We start from the raw sequence: 20,328 nt of genomic DNA, 5'->3' as shown, positions 1-20,328 counted from the left end.
TATTCTCCAGCGTCCCTTTAGTGAGAGTAAACGCGCCCCCGTTGAGAAGTGCTGTTTTAAACAAATACAAAAGTTCATTTATACATCAGTTCATACCTACTTATTTTTTCTAATATCCTGAAAGACAAATGATAATGGTTCATGAAAAGTTTGTAATGCACCCTTGTATACCTTTTGGTACTGGTACACCCTATACATATTTTGGCGCACCGTACCGTGCACACCGGTTGAAGAGCACTGTTCAAGAATGTTCTGCACCAACATAAGGTGTTTGTTCACGATTGCCGTATTTACTCCTGTTTACACTGTCGTTTCCGGTTCAAGTTTCATGTAGAACACAGCCGCACACGCCTGAGAAAGCTTAGCAGCTTGGTTAGAGGGTGCTATGACTACATAAATTGCACATTTGCCATAAAATAAGTTCTGTAACTCAAAGGAAAAAGGTTCACGGAAAAACCAATTTTTTGCTTTGCTTTATATAGCTTGTTTTCGACTTTGTCGCCAGTCTGTTTTTGAGTCTTCTATTAGTCTATTTTTCTTCTATTTTAAGCTGAGATTTTCTCCCTTTATGGATGTGGAAGCTAATTTAATCGTTCGCAAAAGGCCTTTATTTTGATTTCTAAATCGGGAAGTTTTAATATCAGTGGTCGGTGTCGGTTTTACCATTCTAGCGATAAATAAAATTTGGGAAAAAAGATTATGACAGATATAAATAGCTGGGAAAGCGTCGATGCAGACCATCGATCACTACACACTTACATACAAATCATAGTACGGTTGGCTTATTGAAGGCGTGATACCGAATCAGCCGGTCACCAAGCATTTCCATATGACAAGGCGTAGGCTGATTCAAGGTTCTGCGGATTCTCCACTGAGCCTGTGTTGCTCAGTTAAACTCCTGTTGTCGGTTCGAATCCCATCGCAGGGGATGCTTGGGAGACCGACTTGACTCGGTATGACGTCTTCAAAAGGATGGCGTACTATGATTTTACTATTAAGCGATAAATAATTATTTGAGAAAATAATTATTTTCAGGGCAATGATAATTGCAATTTAAGGGTATTGATAATTGGAATTTTGTCGATAAATGGGAGTTTTTCTAGGTGCGAAAGTGTATTTTGCATGTCTTAAAATTGAAGACCAGTTTTCACGTGTATCGAATAATCTTGAGTTACATTATTCTTAAAATTTCGGCTATTTTTAAACAAAATAAGGATAAATAAAGTTTAGTTCGTCGTGCAAAGCTGGAAAATGGGAAACAATTTGGTTTTGTTTTAATTTATTTTTGGTCCCCTTACCTAACAATACAAATTCATTAGTTTAAAGATTTCCAGTATTGACTGTTGGTTTGAAATTAAAAACGTTGAATTGTCGGCGTAATGTTGGATTTTAGTTTCAATTATTATCATTGGATTTGGGATATAATTACTATTGGATTTTGGTTTCAATTATTGTTGGATTTGGGTTATAATTATTATTGGATTTGGGTTATAATTATTGTTGAATTTTTGTTTCAATAATCTATTTATATTCTTATTATCAGTTACCACATTAATTAGGGCTTGGCACACGATCACTCCTCTTTTGATATCTATTTTGTCAGTTGTGGTACCATTTACGTTGATTTTATTGGTAATATTTTTATATAGTATGTTACGCATGATCTAGTAGGCCTATATTCGTTTGTGTTTAGGGTCTTTAAAAATTGGTGAACAATGATTGATCGACGGTATCAAATGCTTACTCAATGTTTATCGTCATAAATGCGAGAGAAGTTTGATTTTTGTGGTTATATTCCAAGTGGTTTGCAGGTTGTAATGAATATGTTGTATGTATCTATTAATCAGAACGCATTTTTGCTCATTAGAAACTTTAGCTTTTTTTCTTTTTGTAGTCGCACTGAGACGATTTTACTGATATGTTTCTAATCTGCGTTTAGAAGAAAAATCAGGCGCCAGTTTTTTAATAGAACCTTGTCTTGTTTTTTTGGGTATTAACTTGACTTGCGCGGTTTAAGGATCAGGGGATTCTTTTGTTGAATAAACATTGTATACAAGTTCTATAACATTTTTGTTAAGAAGTCGCGAAAAACAGAATAAAATTCTACAGGAAGTCCGTTATCGCCCGGGGAAAAGTTTTTATTCATTAGGATTTTAGATATTTCTATTTCTTCTGGGGATAAAAGGTGTAACTATTAATTAGGTGGTGTGGGTTTTTATTTTGAAGATAAAATAATTTTGCCCAGGTTTATTCGTAGTATTTTGTGTTTGCCAAATGTTTTGGTAACATTTTGGGAATTTGTTCCGACATAAAAAGATTTATCTGCTTTTTCGTTTTCGCAAAAATCTTTTCATTCTAACTCTGATTTTAGCTCATGCTTTTCCCCTACCAAGATTAAAGCGCAAAATAAAATAAAGAAGAACCGGGTTTTTTTTCTGGGAGTTGTAAATTAATTCATAAGACAGGTAAAGTAGTTTTAAGTTCACGGTAACATGGATCGGATTTAGTTTAAAAAGTGTTCTGTTTGTTTTCACACAACTACAAGTAACAACACTTAACTTGGTACAAAATAATAAACGATTACATGAGTACGAGTTTTTTTTGTACAGAAATCAACTAAACTCTTATATTAATAGTTGCTATACAGAAATTATAAACATGCTGTGGTTATTATTTCTATTCTTTTCTGTCGGATGCGCGGAAGGTGAATGTCCGGGCGAGGATTTCAGTCTCGCTCCTCGACCTTATATAAGTAAGCTTACCCGATTATAAATTTATTTGAAAATAACCGCCACATCGTTGTATCAAATTAAACTTTTCCTCATCTTTCGCTTAATTTACTTTTCTGTAAAACTTATTTTTGCAATTTTTTTCACAGAACCTGAAAATGTCTCGGTGTGCGAGAAACCGTACCGCGGTCCCAACTGCACCTGCCCTTCTTCAATGTTCGAATGTGCTTGCCACAAGTTTGGTCGGTGTGGGGACAAACCAGGATGCATTGAGATGTGGAGGGTAAATAACAGGCGGAAGGGCTGTGGTGATTGGAGCGACGAGTATAATGAGGTTTGTCATGAAGGCAGGTTTCAGTGTGACTGCATCAACGCAACTTGTAAAGGTGTTGTTGGGTGTGCGTTGGAGTGGTGGCGATGTGATGGAAAGATAAATTGCGTAGATGGCAGTGATGAAGTTAATTGCACTTGTCCAGCTCATAAGTTTGAATGTGATTGTTACAAAACAAAGAACTGCACAACTATATATGGTTGCATCAACAAAGACAGGCAATGTGATGGAATTAATAACTGTGGAGATGGCAGTGATGAAGTTAATTGCACTTGTCCAGCTCATAAGTTTGAATGCCCTTGTTACAAAACAAAGAACTGCACAACTGGATTTGGTTGCATAAACAAAAACAGGCAATGTGACGGATATAATGACTGTGGAGATTGGAGTGATGAAGATAATTGCACTTGTCCAGCTAATAAAGAGTTTGAATGTGATTGTTACAAAACAAAGAACTGCACAACTGCCAAAGGATGCATCTACAAATACTGGCAATGTAATGGAGTTAATAACTGTGGAGATTGGAGTGATGAAGTTAATTGCACTTGTCCAGCTCATGATTTTGAATGTAATTGTTACAAAACAAAAAATTGCACAACTGCCACTGGATGCATCTACAAAGACTGGCAATGTAATGGACATAATAGCTGTGGAGATTGGAGTGATGAAGTTAATTGCACTTGTCCAGCTAATAAGTTTCAATGTGCATGTGTTGGCACAAAACAATGCGATATCAGTATAGGTGGAAGTTGTATTGACCGATCTTTATTATGTGATGGAAATCGGGACTGTTTTGATGGTAGTGATGAGACACATTACACATGTAACTGCTCTGAAGTTTCTGCCAGATGTTCGTGTGATCCTGGTAACAAACATTGCCAATCTAATGGCAGATGCATACCTTTTGATTGGATTGGTGATGGATTTAAGGATTGCTATGATGGGAGTGATGAAATTTGTTCCGTTTTCCATTTTGCATGTCAATCTTGCACAATGTTTGCTACAATTTGTAAGAGTGAACAACTTGCCAGGTATCTTGTACATTCCAAAGTTCCAGCAAAGTGCAACACAGTAATCCAACCATCATGTGCTGATGACATCAACAATTCTGAAACCAAGAATGTGATTTGTGTCTCTTCAAACTGCAAAAAAACAGGAAAATTTTGTCAGATTTATGTCATTTGTGAAAACCAACAAATCATAGCTGGAACTGATTTTTGTGACTCAGTTAGTAGTTGTAGTGACAATAGTGATGAAATTAAGTCAGGATTTGGGTTTAAATGCGCTGGATCATCGCGACAAGGTGTTTGTGTTTTGCCACAAACCAATGTTTACGATTCAATTGCTCAATGTTCTGATAAATCTGATCTTTGTTTTGTCAACGGACAGTTCAAATGTTTTCAGTGCGTAGATAAAAAGTTGATCATATCGCCCAAGCAAGTTTGTGACGGTATAGTGGATTGCTATGATATGTCAGATGAGTGTTTGTGTTTGAATCAAAGTTTGTGTAATAATATAAGGGGTGCTTGTCCATCAAATCAGATGCATTGCCAAAATAAATCTGCATGTTCAGTTCAAAGTGGAAAGTTGTGCAATCCAAGCGTGCAATGTGTTGGTCAAATAAACACAAAATACTGTTCATCTGCAAATAATTTGAAACAAACTCAGTGTTTACCAGAAAACTTTAAAGGCCTCGAACTTGACAAAATATTTAAGTGTGCGAGAACTGATAACAAACTGTTGAGGAGTGAGTTTCAGTATTGGCTAGGTAGGGGGATGGATGCCAGAGTTTTGTTGAACTCAATATGTGATGGAAAAGTAGAGAATCAACTGTGGTTACCTGGTGAAGTGAATTGTCCAAATATGTTTTATTGTTTCTCAAATGGAGAGATTAACATAAAAAACTCACAGGTTTGCGACGGCAAAGTAGATTGTGACGACGGCTCAGATGAATTTTCTGAACTTTGTAACAAAACCCGCTATTATTGCAAAAGCAAAGATGTGGTTTCCATTGACAAAACAACTGTTTGTGACGGAATTATCGATTGCGACAATGAATCTGATGAAAGCAAATGCCGTTGTGAAAAAAATAGATTTTATTGCACAAACAAACAACCTTTGTCGGTTGACTGGAAACTGGTACAGAACGGAATTCGCGATTGTTCAGATGGAAGCGATGAATGTGTGAACTTGGCTGCAGACGCGTTTGCAGACGTCAATGAAATGATTGCCAATGCAATATACCGAGCAATTTTCTGGATAACAGCTGTGCTAGCTTTGGGGGGAAATTTGTTTGTGTTCATTGCAACTGCCCACAGCTTATGGAATGTTGACAGAAACAAAAATGTTTTTATTAATACTAGTGTTTTTCTTCTCAACCTTTGTTGCTCAGATTTTTTGATGGGAATTTATCTGCTTGTGGTTATAGTGCAAGCCACACAATTTTCTGGCTCGTATTGTTTGTTTGATAAGGAGTGGAGATCAAGTAGTTTGTGTTCAGGGCTTGGAGCACTTGCTGTGGTTTCTTCTGAAGCATCGGCCATGACTATGACAGCAATGACCACTTATCGCCTTGTATCAGCCTTTAAACCATTTACAATTCGAAGTGTAGGTGTCCTTAGAGTTTTACTTGCTGAATTGTTTTGCTGGATTTTTGCTGTAGTTTTGGCGACTGTTCCTTTACTAAAAGTCACTTCGGAGTATTATACAACTGATGTTTGGTTTCCAAACAACTTTTTTGGAAGTGATTTTGTTTCCAGGGAAAACATGTCACTTCTTGCACAAAGAATTACTGGTGTAGAACCAGAAACTTGGAACGATGTGAAACAAACTATTAAGGAAACATTTCCCCGCAACCCCATCAAAGGAGAGTTTGGATATTATGGAGAAACAAGTGTCTGTATGCCACGTTTGTTTGCCACAACCAGTGAATTTGCTTGGGAATATTCAACTTTTCTCATCACAATCAACTTCCTTATGTTCATCTACATGGTTGTTGCATATGTTCTTATCTACAAACAGAGTAACCGAATGAAGGGGTCCAGAAGCAACGATGTCAGCTCCAAGATGCAAAAGAGAATCTCCAGGTTGATTTTGACCGACTTCTGTTGCTGGATTCCAATTTGCGTTATGGGATATTTGAGTATTGGAGGATTCAATATACCACCAGATGCTTATGTGTTGAGTGCTTGTCTGTTGCTTCCAATCAACAGTGCTCTTAATCCCTTGCTTTACTCCAAAGCAATAGAAGATCGACTTGCCAGGGCAAAGAAATGGCTGGTGGAGAAATTTTCCTCTCTACGAGCAGCTACAAATCGCTCATCTGATTTAGCTGTGACATGCAAAGCTGATGCAGAGCAAGAAAGCGACAGGGTGATTGAGACCATTGGATGAAAACAACAAACACAAAAATAAACTAAAACAATAGTAAATATCCCACAAATAATCGTTGAAGTTTTGTGTTAAATCATGTTGTATTTGATCTGATTTTCATTATGTTGTACATATGCTTGTGTGAATATCTATTACTGTTGAAATCTTTTGAGTAAGGTATGATTTCTAACAATTATAAATGAGATGTAAATAGAACGAAAGGGGGGGATAAAGCAGGGATATTTCAGGGATAAAGCAAAAGTTTATAATCGAAAGAGTGATGATTACATTTAAAAAGGCAAAGAAAATGATTTAGGCTTTTGTGGCACATACAACAATTTTGTAATTAGGAATATGCTTTGCAACAATACACACACAAATATTCAGGTTTAGTAACAGTGGCAAAAATCTCTTAAAAAGCTTCATGTAAGAGCTCATATGTACTTGACAAAATTTATCTCAGTTGCCTTAACCCAGTTTTTCTCAGTCATTTTTGTCATTTGTTTAAACGGTTACTTTGCCATTATTTCGGGGGCTCGCGGTCCGCAAGCCTGAATGTGTATTTCAGAAAAACGAAAAATGATTGCAAGATTTTAGCTAGTTGTGCAAAATTGCGCATAACAATAATCCAAATCTGACATCACAGACAATACAAAAGCATTACAATTGTGCGCGAACAATTGCATTTTCGTGGGTTGTCATGCAATAAAGCCTATTGTTTAGCAATGGAGACGGTCGATTCTCACTTTCACTTTGATTTAAACTTATTCAGTTGCACAAACTGGCGCCAAATATAAATATAGAAATATATATTTGCGGTCCCCACAAAATACCCTAAAGGACCGCGGAGCCTAGTTTGAGGACCGCTGCGTTAACCATTTTTGCGATCCAAACACTTCTATTCCGGTAAAAATTTAAAATATATTCGGAAGTCGCACGGACGGCGACACGAGAAAACGTTAGATACGGTGCTCTGATCCTTGTCAATTAACTTTCTGCGTAGGCTTCTGTTTAGTTAACTTTATTAGGCTATAGCTTATAAGCTCACTACTCTTACTATGCTTGAAACAATAAGCACACATATCAGAGGTCTCCAACTATTACCACTCTAAAAACCATTCGGCCCAATTTCACAAAGAAAAACTGACAACGGGATCCACAAACACCTTTTTAAATTTGAAATAAAATGCCACTGAAAAAACGTTTTTATGTCTCACGACATTCGACTTTTTGTGGTTAGTTGGTGCCTTGCATATTAGGTACACAGTTAAAGCAAATGAAATTTCCCACGTTCCCACGTAGCATCGAATGGTGTGTTTTCTTGAGACGCGGATTTTTATTTGTGCATTTAACGCGTACAGTTAGACAACTAGTAACAAACAGGTATTGTTACGTGCACACACACTGCTGCAAAACGAAACAGTAACTTTGTGAGTTAACTTGCGCGCCGCCAGTTTACCTCCTTACGTTTCATAGTATAGACGCGGTTGTAGCTAACTACCAGAAACTTTCTCCGTTGGTACATTACTTTCATAGTATATGTTTTTTTCTTTTTAAATTTCAAAGACTTTTAAGTACATTTTAACATTTCTCCCTGACGCAGATTTGAACACTAAATTCCCTGACATGTCAGGGAAAATCCTGACGTATGGCAACCCTATTCTAGTTGCAATCAGATTTGGAAAAATCAAGGCTGTTACATTGATCACTGAGAAGTTGCCTGCGATTTGAACCACTAACCTCACAGTGAATAAGAATAGCACTAAACTAACCGAAAATGCAGGAAAAAAATCTGTTGCAAAATACCAAGTTGTAATATTCATATATTAAGATGACATTGCAAATGTGAAATCTAGCATTCAATGGTTTACAGCGCTCATGTTAAAGCAATGTAGGGTAAAAGCTCACATTGTAATTCGTTAGTCATTTTACTGTTGGAAAATAACAACAACACACAAATGGTTTAATTTTTGTTTAATTCAGATAAAGTGCCGTAGATATTTCCATCTATGTGATCCTTGTATTTGTAGTGATCGGTTTTATGTTAATGTTCGCTGATGAGTCTCAAGGTTATAACCGCGTCACTACAAATTAAAGAGATCTATTCCACCGTCCTTAACCTCCCAAGCTCCTGGGCTTGTCAGGACAGAGTCCTGGAAACTTCACACAGGTGTCTTGCACTTCGGTTCGTTTGTTTATTACTTCTGAAAGGCACAAGAAGAAAAGAGAAGAGAGATCGAAATGAACGAGTGCGGTTTTATATATACCCCGGATAAAGGCGTTAAATCGTACACATGTGCTCTTGTCATTGGCTCTTGCACAATTCTTTAACTTCCTCGCAAGCTTTAAGCTAGCGAGTCAAAAACGAGCTATATTTGGTAAACAACTATTGCAAAGTTTGCACAAATTATGTCGCAATCGCTACATATTCATTTTTTTCCAGTTCTGTTAATCGTTATGTTGTTTGACCACTTCATTCCACTGCTAATTTCCACACACATGAAACGTCATTTATATCGATTGATTTTTTTAATTTCAAAAACTACATATGTTTTGAGAAATCGAAACAATTTAACATTTCTGAGGCTGCATTGTAATAAAATATCTTGCATAAACGAAATGTAACAGTACTAATTGAATGTAAAAGTAAAATATCCATAATCATCACTTTTGTCATAAAAATGTGTAAAACAAATCAAATTAGTCGTTATATTAAATGTAGAATCAAATAGAAAATAGTTTGAAAATAACCAGACCAGCCCTTTTCAAAAAGTTGTGCGGAAGTCGTTATCTCAAAGCCGCGAGGATTTCATCTCTTGTGTTCGCTTGCTATCTAACGCCAATTGTGACGTAACAAGGTTGAATAAGGAGTTTTATGCGCTAACAATCGGAAAGTTACATTCCGGCTGGGACGCTGGTTGTTAACTGCAACGTATCAACCTGTTTTGCATTTTAAAAATGTAAAATGAGTAAAAATGGATAAAAACGTTTAATGTTGTATTGTTTCGACTCGCCAAACACGTAATAGTTTGTCACGAACATTAGATCGATGTTCATTGAATTTATGCCTTCTACAGTTACCAACTTTAGTGCATTCTTGACATTGCGCAACTTAACAGTAGCATTATCGCTTTAGAAAGGCGTTCAGTCATTGAGAAATCAGGAAACTACAAAGCTGTCGCGAAAATTATTTGTTATTTCTGTCAACTGGACGGATAGAGAAACCGCCAAAGTCGAAAGTTGGATTAGGTTTCCGTCTTGTACCTTCGGGTTAAAGTGCTCGGGACAATTGAGTGGTAGTTTAGGCCAGGGCTACTCAAACTTCCTTGCTATGCGACCCCATTTTCAAACAGGAATTTCTACGCGACCCCTTGATGGGTATAGCCCAGTGGTGCACAACTATTTTGCTATGACGGCCGTATCGCAGCTATTTATTTTACCAACGGCCGCCAATTGCCTGCTTGCTTGTGTTTAAAAATTACTGATGAAAAAAATACTTATATTATATATATACGATCTAATGGCGCCTAAAAAGCCTAAATTAGTTTCTAACTTGATACACAGATTGTCAGTCTTAGCTTTTATGATGTCATAATATACATTGTGACGCTTGTGGTATCTGCTTTTTCGCATTGTTTGCACACAATAGGCACAAAAAAGTGGGCGCAAATGGCTACTAGGCTGATAATACTTTTTAAGTTCCACAAAATGTGTTAAGAGCAGTTTAAAAATCAAACTATTTGGCAAAAGAGTTTTTATTTGTGTCACGGTCGCCAGTACATACATTTTAATAAACATGTTCACAGCCGAACAAACTCGTCTCTATCGCCGCACTTGTGCACCCCTGGCATAGACTATACAGCACGGAAATGACGTTTAAACAATAAATTTACGCACATATAGCATTTATTGTGACAATACCTGAATGACATAATAACGGACGATGTTTCGCGACTCCAAAATTATACTCCGCGACCCCAATTGGGGTCGCGACCCACAGTTTGAGAAGGTTTAGGCAACGGGACAATTGGTTTAGGCAGCGGGACAAAATCCCCAAAATCAATTATTTTATCTACGAACCACAAATCACCATACAGCTTCATTTGTCAAAAAACTAAAAAAATTGAACAGCAAGCGTATAGTCATTTTTCATCCAACAATTTTCCAGGGGGGGTCAGCTGACCCCATTTGCCCCTATGTGCGGACGCCCTTGATCATCAGTGTAAAATGTAATGCACCAGCAACAAGCGCGTCTGTTTTAATAAAAATGAATACGTTTTACTCTACGTCGCTGGCAATTTGCTTTTTATTAAAGCTATTATTCAAGTCCGTGTCTGGTGTACCTAGATAACTCTAGTTGTCTAATTTGGCAAAATAGAGCAAAATGGCGGTAATTCCAATTCTAATCTAATTTAGAAATATCGGGTGAGCTCTAATTCTAATTCTAATCTAGTTTACCGTTTTCCCAAAAACGCTAGTTTGTCGAACGACATTTTTAGGCAAGTGATATGAGCATGTCTTTTATGTCCATACCCACATCACTGAAACATGTTTTTCATTTGGCACTGTGACAAACAGTACCTACACCCTTTGTTACTACCTCCTGGGCTGTTGCGTCATAATGTGGTTTGGTGATTAAAGGAAAACAGTTTGTCGGTCAATTGAAGTAGGATACCGGTATGTATAAAACTTCACTAACTTAGCATCATCACATTATGGAAACCAGTATTCTATGTTCATTAGTATTTTAAGTTATTTTTAGTCTTGAGATTTTCGGCTAGAAAACCTTAATTTTGGACTAAAATGTTAAGATGGCTGTAAAATTTCTCAGAAGGTCTTTAAGCGCAGTGGGAGCTAGAATGACAGGTAATCTTGTCATACGATACAAAAGTAATTTTACCTTGTTATAGCTCATGGTACTGAGGGTAGCATACTTACACAAAAGGTATTCACTATGCAGAGTGCAAAAATTAACAAAGCTTTAGAACATTTAAATGTCAACAGAGTAGGAGAATGAAAAACAGCTGTGTCGCTTCGCCCTTTCAAAATCTTCTAGAGTCACTATACGAAGATAGTTTATCTCGCATCCCATCAAAAGAAACAAAAAACACAGGGATGAGAAACTGCGGTAGCTGCGTAAATCGTGAAGGGGCAGTACAATTGCAACTGTCCACCGACGTCAAAAAAAAATCGAGATTCACGAAAATCTCAGGCCAAAATAACAAATCATTTTCGAATTGATGCTGCTCGACCACTTGACATGACGGCCACAATCAGGTCCGCCTGAACGCATTTTAGTCACGCCGAGTTATATAAAACCATGCAAACTCGAGTTCAATTTTAAAATGAATTTAAGCTGGTTGGTTTAAATCTAATTCTAGTTTAAATTCTAATTTAATTTCTAGCTTTCGATAAAATGGTAATTCTAATCTAATTTGAAAAAACAAAAAAAAATCTAGTTGTCCAAGTCTGAATTTAACTGAAAGGTGCAATATCATCAGGTGGCAGATCTACGCCATCAGACATTGTGATATCACTATCGTTTAATCCATAACAACGCGTCATATTCCATCATGCGTGCGTGACAAGGCTTCCCATATGAGCGTAATGACGGGTTATTAAAATTGCAACCCTATAATGACGGCTTTTAAAATGATTTAAGGTACACAGGTTACAAACTTGTTGCAGACTGAACATTTAATAAAGAGTACATGACATTTTGCCTTAAACCATGCAAAGCGCGTTTGTCAAATCAGTTCACGTGATCAAACGTGGCGATCTGATTGGTCGATCTGTGTAACAATTGTCTGGCGCGGCTTAAAGAAAATTCCCTTGTTACATATTAAGAGAAATCAGAATTGAAAGTTTGAGTTGGGCTGCTTCTAAATTTAAGGTCTGTGTAACTGACTGATTGCTTTTAGTAGTAGGCAATTTTGTTGTTTCTGAGCGGTTTCGGCCCCCAGTTCGTCACTCATAAACCATGAATGGATTTTACCAAGGCCAAAACATTCTGTGTTAAAGCAAACCTGCCATTTATTATGGGCACAATGCCCCTTTTCCGCGCTTAGAGGATGAAATGTTTATCGTAAGGTTGGCTTACCTCTCTGATATTTTTGGGGTCATCAACCACCTGAACCTATCAATGCAAGGAACTGACTGCACTGTCACTCAGTTTATCTCAAGGCTACGGGCATTTGTGCGCAAGCTGGTACTTTGGTCAAATAACGTAAAAAACAAGCGCTATGGAATGTTCGAACTACTTAGTAATCTTCCGGGAGGATACAATGGCCAAAGTGATGATGAGATATTATGCCACCTCACGGTACTAAAAGCTGAGCTTACTCATTACTTTCCGGATGTGGATTGCTGTCCCTACATCACTAATCCATTTTCTGTGGACCCAGCCGACCTACCTGTTGGAACTGGGGAGCAAGAGCAGCTCATCGATATTCAGGCTGACGACACTACACAGGCAATGTACAAGGAATATTCTCCTACAGTTTTTTTGGCTGAATATGGCCTCCTCGTATCCCACATTAGCCGGTCGCGCTATACCCCAGTTACTAATATTCCCCTCTACGTGGGAGTGCGAGCAGGGATTCTCTTCAATGATGAATATCAAGACGAAGAGTCGTAACCGCCTTACTTCCCCCGGCCATGATTTCCGATGTGCAGTAAGCAAAGTTGTGCCCCGCATCGATCGACTTGTAGAAGGCAAACAAATACAGATTGCTCATTAACTTTATCTTTTCTTCATTTTTACTTCTTCGTTACATTTGCATTAGTCGATTCGGGAAATAAAAAAGTTATCTTCTCGAAAATACTTTTCTAAAAACAAGTGGTACGCGGCAACAATGCGTTGCCTTCAAGTGGTACGCGACCACAAAAAGGTTGGGAACCACTGCTTTATGACATACAAGTAACCAATTAGCGCGTAAGAGCGTTTTTTAAAGCCTACATGTGATATTAATATGGTTGGCGACGTGGCTAAATGAGGTGTTTATTGCTGCTTATAAATATATATATTAGCAACATAAACATATGAAAAACTAGTACCTATCTAAAGTTTGCAACGGCCCATTATTTTGGACACAAAATTGCTCCACGAGGGTTTATCGCGTAACAATGCATTGCACAACTTGTGTTCATACAGACTCTTGGATGTGATGTTTGTAAAAAATAGGAAACACACATATTGATTCACATTAAAGAATAATGTTGAAATCTTCTATACTTAAACAGCGAATATATTTGTATTTTTTATAACAATAGCGCTAAACAAAATAACGCACTGTAAATCGTCATTTGGTGTGTAGTAGTGGGATTAAACTATGTTAAATGTTTGCGTATCAGTCTTAATGGTTTAATTGTTTATGAAATTAATTTTAAACTCCCACCTGTTGCCTGTTCTATTAGTTTCTAACTTGAGTCGAATTGCTTCCTGTAATACGAGACCGGGTAAAGCCGCAAGTCGCAGCTGCACGACCCGTAGATGTATAAATTACTTCGTTTACGCGCAGCAAGTGGACTTTGTAGCTCAGTTAAGGTTAACAGTAGCGAGGGAAAGCTAGTGCAGTGCCGGATTAACCATTAGGCAAAGTAGGCACGTACCAGTCAAAAATCCAGGCCACTTTTCTTTGTGACAATGATTTGGCAACAATGATAATTCTAATTTTTCATTTGGCAACCCTGATTTTCGGGACACTTATAAAACGTGCCTACAGCCCAGCAGACCCTTAATCCGGCACTGAGCTAGTGTGTTATGTTAGTTAGATTCGAAAGGACGAATTTGTTTGTCTGTCGTGTTTATAACACACTGTTTCAATCTGTTTACCAGTGGTCTGTTATGTTGTAATAGATTCGGAAAAGTAAACATGTTTAATTTATTGTACATATGTTGTAATCTTGACGGTTTGAAAACGTTCAAGACCCATTTCCCTTTAGGAAACAATGACTTGTCTTGAATAGAACGAATGTATTGCATACGTGACTTCGACCGCTTTAAGCACAGATCAGAACTTTTGAACTGAAAAAATGTTTTCTGATACATTTACGCCAAAATACTTACATTTGCTCGTAACCTTTGTAGGTTAATTTGATTTGATACTGGATAAAACATTTGGCTATTTTACCCAGTCCCATAGGAATATGTCCGATCAGTTGTTTGTCCCAGTTTGTGATCAATATCTATGACGCTTGTAATCGGACACGCTGGAAAAGGAAATTGTTACACGGCTGACTGCCACATTGAGAAGTCGGTTGATTTCGGTTAGCTTAAAACATTACTCGAGTATTAGGATTGCAGAAAGTTACACACATCAGTTAATTGCAAAGTATTACAGAACTGAAGGTTGTAACTTTCATATTTTTTTTCACGTATTATTCTTGTTGCTTTATTGTTCCAGGTCACTCACAATGAACCAAAAACTTTATGTGATTTTGTACAAAAACATTTGCAATAAGTGGACATTAAAAAAAAACATGTTGACACAAACCAATGAGACCTCATCGATGTAATGTTTGTGCAAAAAGATTTTGCAAAGTTGGGGCTTTGAAAAGAGACATGATGACACATACCAAAGAGAAACTTCACCGCTGCATTGTTTGCGAAAAACGCTTCAGCAAAAGTGGAACTTTAAAAACACACATGTTGACACACCAAAAAGAAACCTCATCGCTGCATTGTTTGCGAAAAACGCTTCAGCGTAAGTGGGAGTTTGAAAAGACACATGTTAACACACACCGGAGAAAAACCTTATCGATGTCATGTTTGTGAAAAAAGTTTTGCCCAAAGTGGAAATTTAAAAACGCACATGTCGACACACACCAAAGAAAAACCTCATCGATGTGATGTTTGTGAAAAATGCTTTAGTCAATGTGATAGTTTAAAACTGCACATTTTCACACACGCCAAAAATAAACCCCATCGATGTGATGTTTGCGAAAACAAATTTAGTCGTCGTGGAAGTTTGAAACTGCACACATTGACACACACCAAAGAAAAACCCCATCGATGTGATGTTTGTGAAAAAAGATTTAGTCAAGGTGGAAGTTTAAAACTACATACCTTGACACACACCAAAGAAATGAGTGTAATGTTTGTGAAAAAAGCTTTAATCGGAGAGGAAACTTAAAAACACACATGTTGACACACAGCAATCAGAAACCCGAACGATGAGATGTTTGTGAAAAACGCTTCACCGCAAATGGGAGTTTAAACAGTCACATTACGACACACAATAAAGACAAACTCCATCGATGTATAAAAGTACAAGTTTAACAAAAGTGAAAATATGAAATAAACACATTATGATACATACTCTAAAAAATAACTGATAGATTTAACATTTTTGATTGTGGGTGTCATCACGGCCCGGACTTTATTTTGCACATCGTTAACACACATCAGTGAATCGAAAATGGGAAGAATTGCATTTCTTGTATAGTAGTGGTTTTCGAGTTTACGTCTATCGTGAGCTTGCCCAAAGCGACAAGTAGGGTCAATTTTATGTAGTTTCGCTAAATCACCTTGCAGATCATCATGTCACAGACTACACAAAGATCATATTAAAACAGTGCACTGATAAGACTTTGTTTTGTTACTTGCTGTTGTATTCCGACGTACGTAAGCACTCATTCTATTGTAGTCTATAGTGTAATGATCTCTAGAGGTCATGCGAGTTCTTATATATATATATGGAGCAACCATAGAAATAATACACAGCATAGAAATAATAATACAACACTTGCAATGAAATAAGTTCAATTTGTTGACACAGGATATTCGTTAATGATCGTCACGGAAGAAAACAATGTAAACCGTCGTTCGGCGTGTTGTGTAAACAAACGTTGTTTTACGGGCTCATGTTTCTTTTTATGTGGTTTCTGTTGGATCGTTATGATGTGAAAAATAGATATTCCACCTGTTGTGTGATCTCTTAGTTTCTAACACGAAAGCTGACCAATTGTCGTACATACTGCTAATAACAAAGTAAAAAATAAACAGTTCCGTTGAAAAGACACACGTAATAAAACAAATGAAAAGTGACAGAGATAGACGTAGTCAACAGGCATAGTGAGACCACATGTTGACAGATACCAAAGAGAAACCTCATCGCTGCATTGTTTGTGAAAAACGCTTCAGCGAAAGCGGAAATTTGAAAACACACATGTTAACCACTCACCAAAGAAAAACCTCATCACTTCGAACGCTTCACCGCAAGTGAGAGTTTGAAAAGTCACATTACGACACACAAACTTCAAGGGCAGGAACTTGGCCGAATGAGCCGGCTCGCCTGACCGATATGCAGATGTAAAAAAAAACTGATCGGCATTCGCCCATGCGAGTATCCTGGGTTCGAACCCCGTGAAAAAAAGAAAAGACCAACTTTCTCGATAAACACATTATGATACTCACTCTGGAAAAACCAAACTGATGTAAGATTTCGAATTATTATGTTGGCTTGCACAATACAAAATTCTCTTTGTGTATTTTGTTAAATAAAACGAACGGATACCTAAAAACACGCTTGTACTGTGTTTGTAAAAACGTGTCAACGCAGTTAGATACTTTGAAACATTTTTTTTTGCATTTTTAGGGCATTTTAGACTTGATCTTGCAAATAGTTTTTAGGGTTTTTAACAAATGCCCAAAAATAATAGTAGATGTCATAATGCAACCAATTCATCTATTTTCGGTAGTTTAAACCCACTCAATAATACAACGCAATACAGCGCTAAATCGAAAATTAAAAGAATTGCATTTCTAGACTGCGTAAAACATAAAGTAGTGGATTTGGAGATTAATTATTTCGAGAGCTTGCCAAAGCGATATATATAGTAAATTTCATGTGGTTTCGCATAATTACCTTGCAGTTTATCATGTCCCACACAACACAAAGATTATTAAAACTGTGGACTGACAAGACTTTGATTTGTTATTTGCTACAAAAAAAGTTTTAATTTAAAAAAAATAGATATTCCACCTGTTGTGTGTCTCTCAGTTTCTAACACGAAAGCTGACCACGTGTCATACGCAAAGCTGCTAATTTCAAAAGTCCTGTTGAAAAAAACACTCAAGTATTAACACAAATAAAAAGTAGCAGATATATACGTCGTCAGTAGGCATTGTGACATCATTGACAGCGTTTCCTATGTGAACTTAATGAGTGTCAATTTCCTTCGCTTGCACATAATACGAAAACGTAGTTAAGGCGGCGGTCGTAACTGCGCAACGGATTACTGTCCAAATTGCTTCTTCAACGGGTCACAATAGCTCAGTTAAGGGTTTCTGCAGTGGTGAGGCAAAGCTAGAGTGTATGTTAGTACAATTTCGTTGATCTGCTATGCTAAACAAACTCAGTTAAATAGTCTACTGTCTACATACTTTTCGTATGGTCTGTAATCTTACATTAGATTGGAAAAAATGAAAACCTGGTTAGGTGAAAAACGCTACTGTAAAGTCCCATCAATGTGATGTTTGTGAAAAACGATTTCTTTGAACTGACTATTTAAAAATGCACATGTTGACTCACACATATAAATAAAAAAAAAGAAGTTAAACCAATTTTGCTTTTTAATAAATTTTGTTCAACCGGTGTGTGTAAATGCTCATCACGAAACTGAAGAACACAATGTAAATCGTCATTTGGCGTGTAGTGTAAATAAAAATTTTTTACGGGTTCATGTTTCTTTTTTATCACTTTCTGGTTTCTGTTGGATCGTTAATTGTTGATGTAATAAAATAAAATAGATACCCCACTATGGTTTAGTCACTCAGTTTTCAACGTGAATGCTACGTAATCTGACCACATGTCGTAGGTAAAGCTACTATTTAAAGTTAAAAAGTGAAAGTATTACCATAAATGCAACCTATCAAAAATATAGGTCGTCAATAGGCATCGTGACATCATTACCGTGCATGCGTCGCGTTGTTCCACTGTGCACTACAGGGATTCCCATGTGAACTTAACAAGTGGCAATTTCCTGCGCTTGCAAAACCACATATAATTCGGGCGGGGGTCGCAGCTGCACGACCGACTACTGTCTAAATTGCTCGATGTACGCGCAACTTATGGTCTTAGTTGTCCAGTTAAATTACAGTAGCGAGGTGTAGTTAGTATGTTGGTTAGATTTGATTAGCTTTAGTTCACCTTAGCTTAAATAAGTTTTAACTTATTATACATCTGTTGAGATCTTGTGGTTTTGTAAAAGTTCAAGACCCAATCGCCAGATATGTTGAGTTCAAGACTCATCATACAACGTAATGCTTTATCAAAAGAATGATGTATATTCCAGTGGTTACGTTGACCGCTTACGGCTCAAATAAGACTTTCGATTTGTAAGAAAACAAAACTGACATATCTACGCGAAAATTAATTTACTTGTGCTCCATTAAATTGATTCAATAATTGAAAAACGGTTGTCTATTTTCCCAGTGCCAGTGGAAAATGTCCGATCTAATGTCCAATAATTAACCTTGTAAACGTTGGAAAAGGAAATAGTTGCACAGCTGACTGCCACATTGCAAAACCGGTTGATGCCGATTAGCGCATAAGTTTAGTCGGCTTTGTAGATGTTTGTTGTAGGCATAAGAATACATCAAACTTGACTGTTCTGCCTAAACTTTAGATTGACATATATATATATACTCAAAGAAATCAATCGTTAGTTACACTGCATTTGCAATGCGTTGTGGCGTATTTGCGTTCAATTCTTCATTTATTTTTTATTGTGCACTGTGCTACACGCTTTAAGTTTCATTTACTCTGACGAAGACGACCTTTATTGGACGCCATACCCTTGGTAAAAAAATACAATTACCAGAAGAGCTCCATGAAGTTATCACAATAAAACGTTTGAGATGTTAATAAGTGATCGCTTTAATTTAGCCTCTCGCAATTTAGTGCGCAGTTACTTCACAGATTTTCATTCAAATGTGACTTTCATTACAGTAGCTGTACAACATTTATTGTAAGATTGATTATAATGATAAAAATAATTATTTGTCAGACATGTTTACTGACACAAATAAAAAACTTCATCGATGCGATGTTTGCGAAAAAACATTTAGCCAAGGCAGTGGTTTGAAAATCCACCTGTTGACGCACACCAATGTGATCTTCGTAAAAAAAAATTTACACATAGTGGAAGCTTAAAAAAACATATGTCAACACACAGCAAAGAAAAACCGCATTCCTGTCCTACTTGTGCAAAAAGATTTGCAATCAAAGGAGGTTTGAAAGCACACATAAAGACACACACTAAAGAGAAACCTCACCGCTGTCCCATCTGTGACAAAAGATTTTGTCAAGGTGGACAATTAAAAGCACACATGGTGACACACACCAACGAGAAACCTTATCGATGTGATGTTTGTGAAAAAAGATTCGCATTCAAGCAACACTCGAATGTACACATGATGACACACACTGAAGAGAAACCCCATCGGTGCGATGTTTGTGAGAAAAGATTTTGTCAAGGTGGACAATTAAAAACACACTTAATGACACATACCACTGAAAAACCTTATAGCTGCCCTATCTGTGAGAAAAGATTTTGTCAAAGTGGACATCTGAAAACACACATGTTGGCACACACCCACCAAAAACCTTATCGATGTAATGTTTGTGAAAAAAAGCTTCTCCGAAAAAGGAAGTTTAAATAGACACATGTTGACACACACTAATGAAAAACTTTTTTCGATGTGAATACATTAAAAAACACTAAAAAAAGTTTATGGAGACGTGGCTGTCATTACCATTTAAAATTTTAAATTACATTTGATTGATAAGCTGCACTGATGACAAAAACAGTGATTGTTGAAACATCTACATAATGTATTCTTTGTACATAAAGTCTTTGGCAGTTATGCTTACGATTAAGTTGTTTTATGTT

The 20,328-nt window shown here is 36.9% G+C and overlaps 2 pseudogenes; both read left to right on the top strand.

The window, feature by feature from the left end:
• The window catches only part of LOC145218156 (uncharacterized), a 35,671-nt pseudogene extending 20,105 nt beyond the window's left edge, over positions 1–15,566 (top strand).
• On the top strand, positions 12,506–13,253 carry LOC145217910 (zinc finger BED domain-containing protein 5-like; annotated as a pseudogene).
• Positions 15,567–20,328: the final 4,762 nt, after the last annotated feature.

Source organism: Phallusia mammillata, chromosome 3 (assembly GCF_965637545.1).
Source record: "Phallusia mammillata chromosome 3, kaPhaMamm4.hap1.1, whole genome shotgun sequence".
NCBI classification, from domain to species: Eukaryota; Metazoa; Chordata; class Ascidiacea; order Phlebobranchia; family Ascidiidae; genus Phallusia; species Phallusia mammillata.
This window is presented reverse-complemented; position numbering and strand designations above follow the sequence as displayed.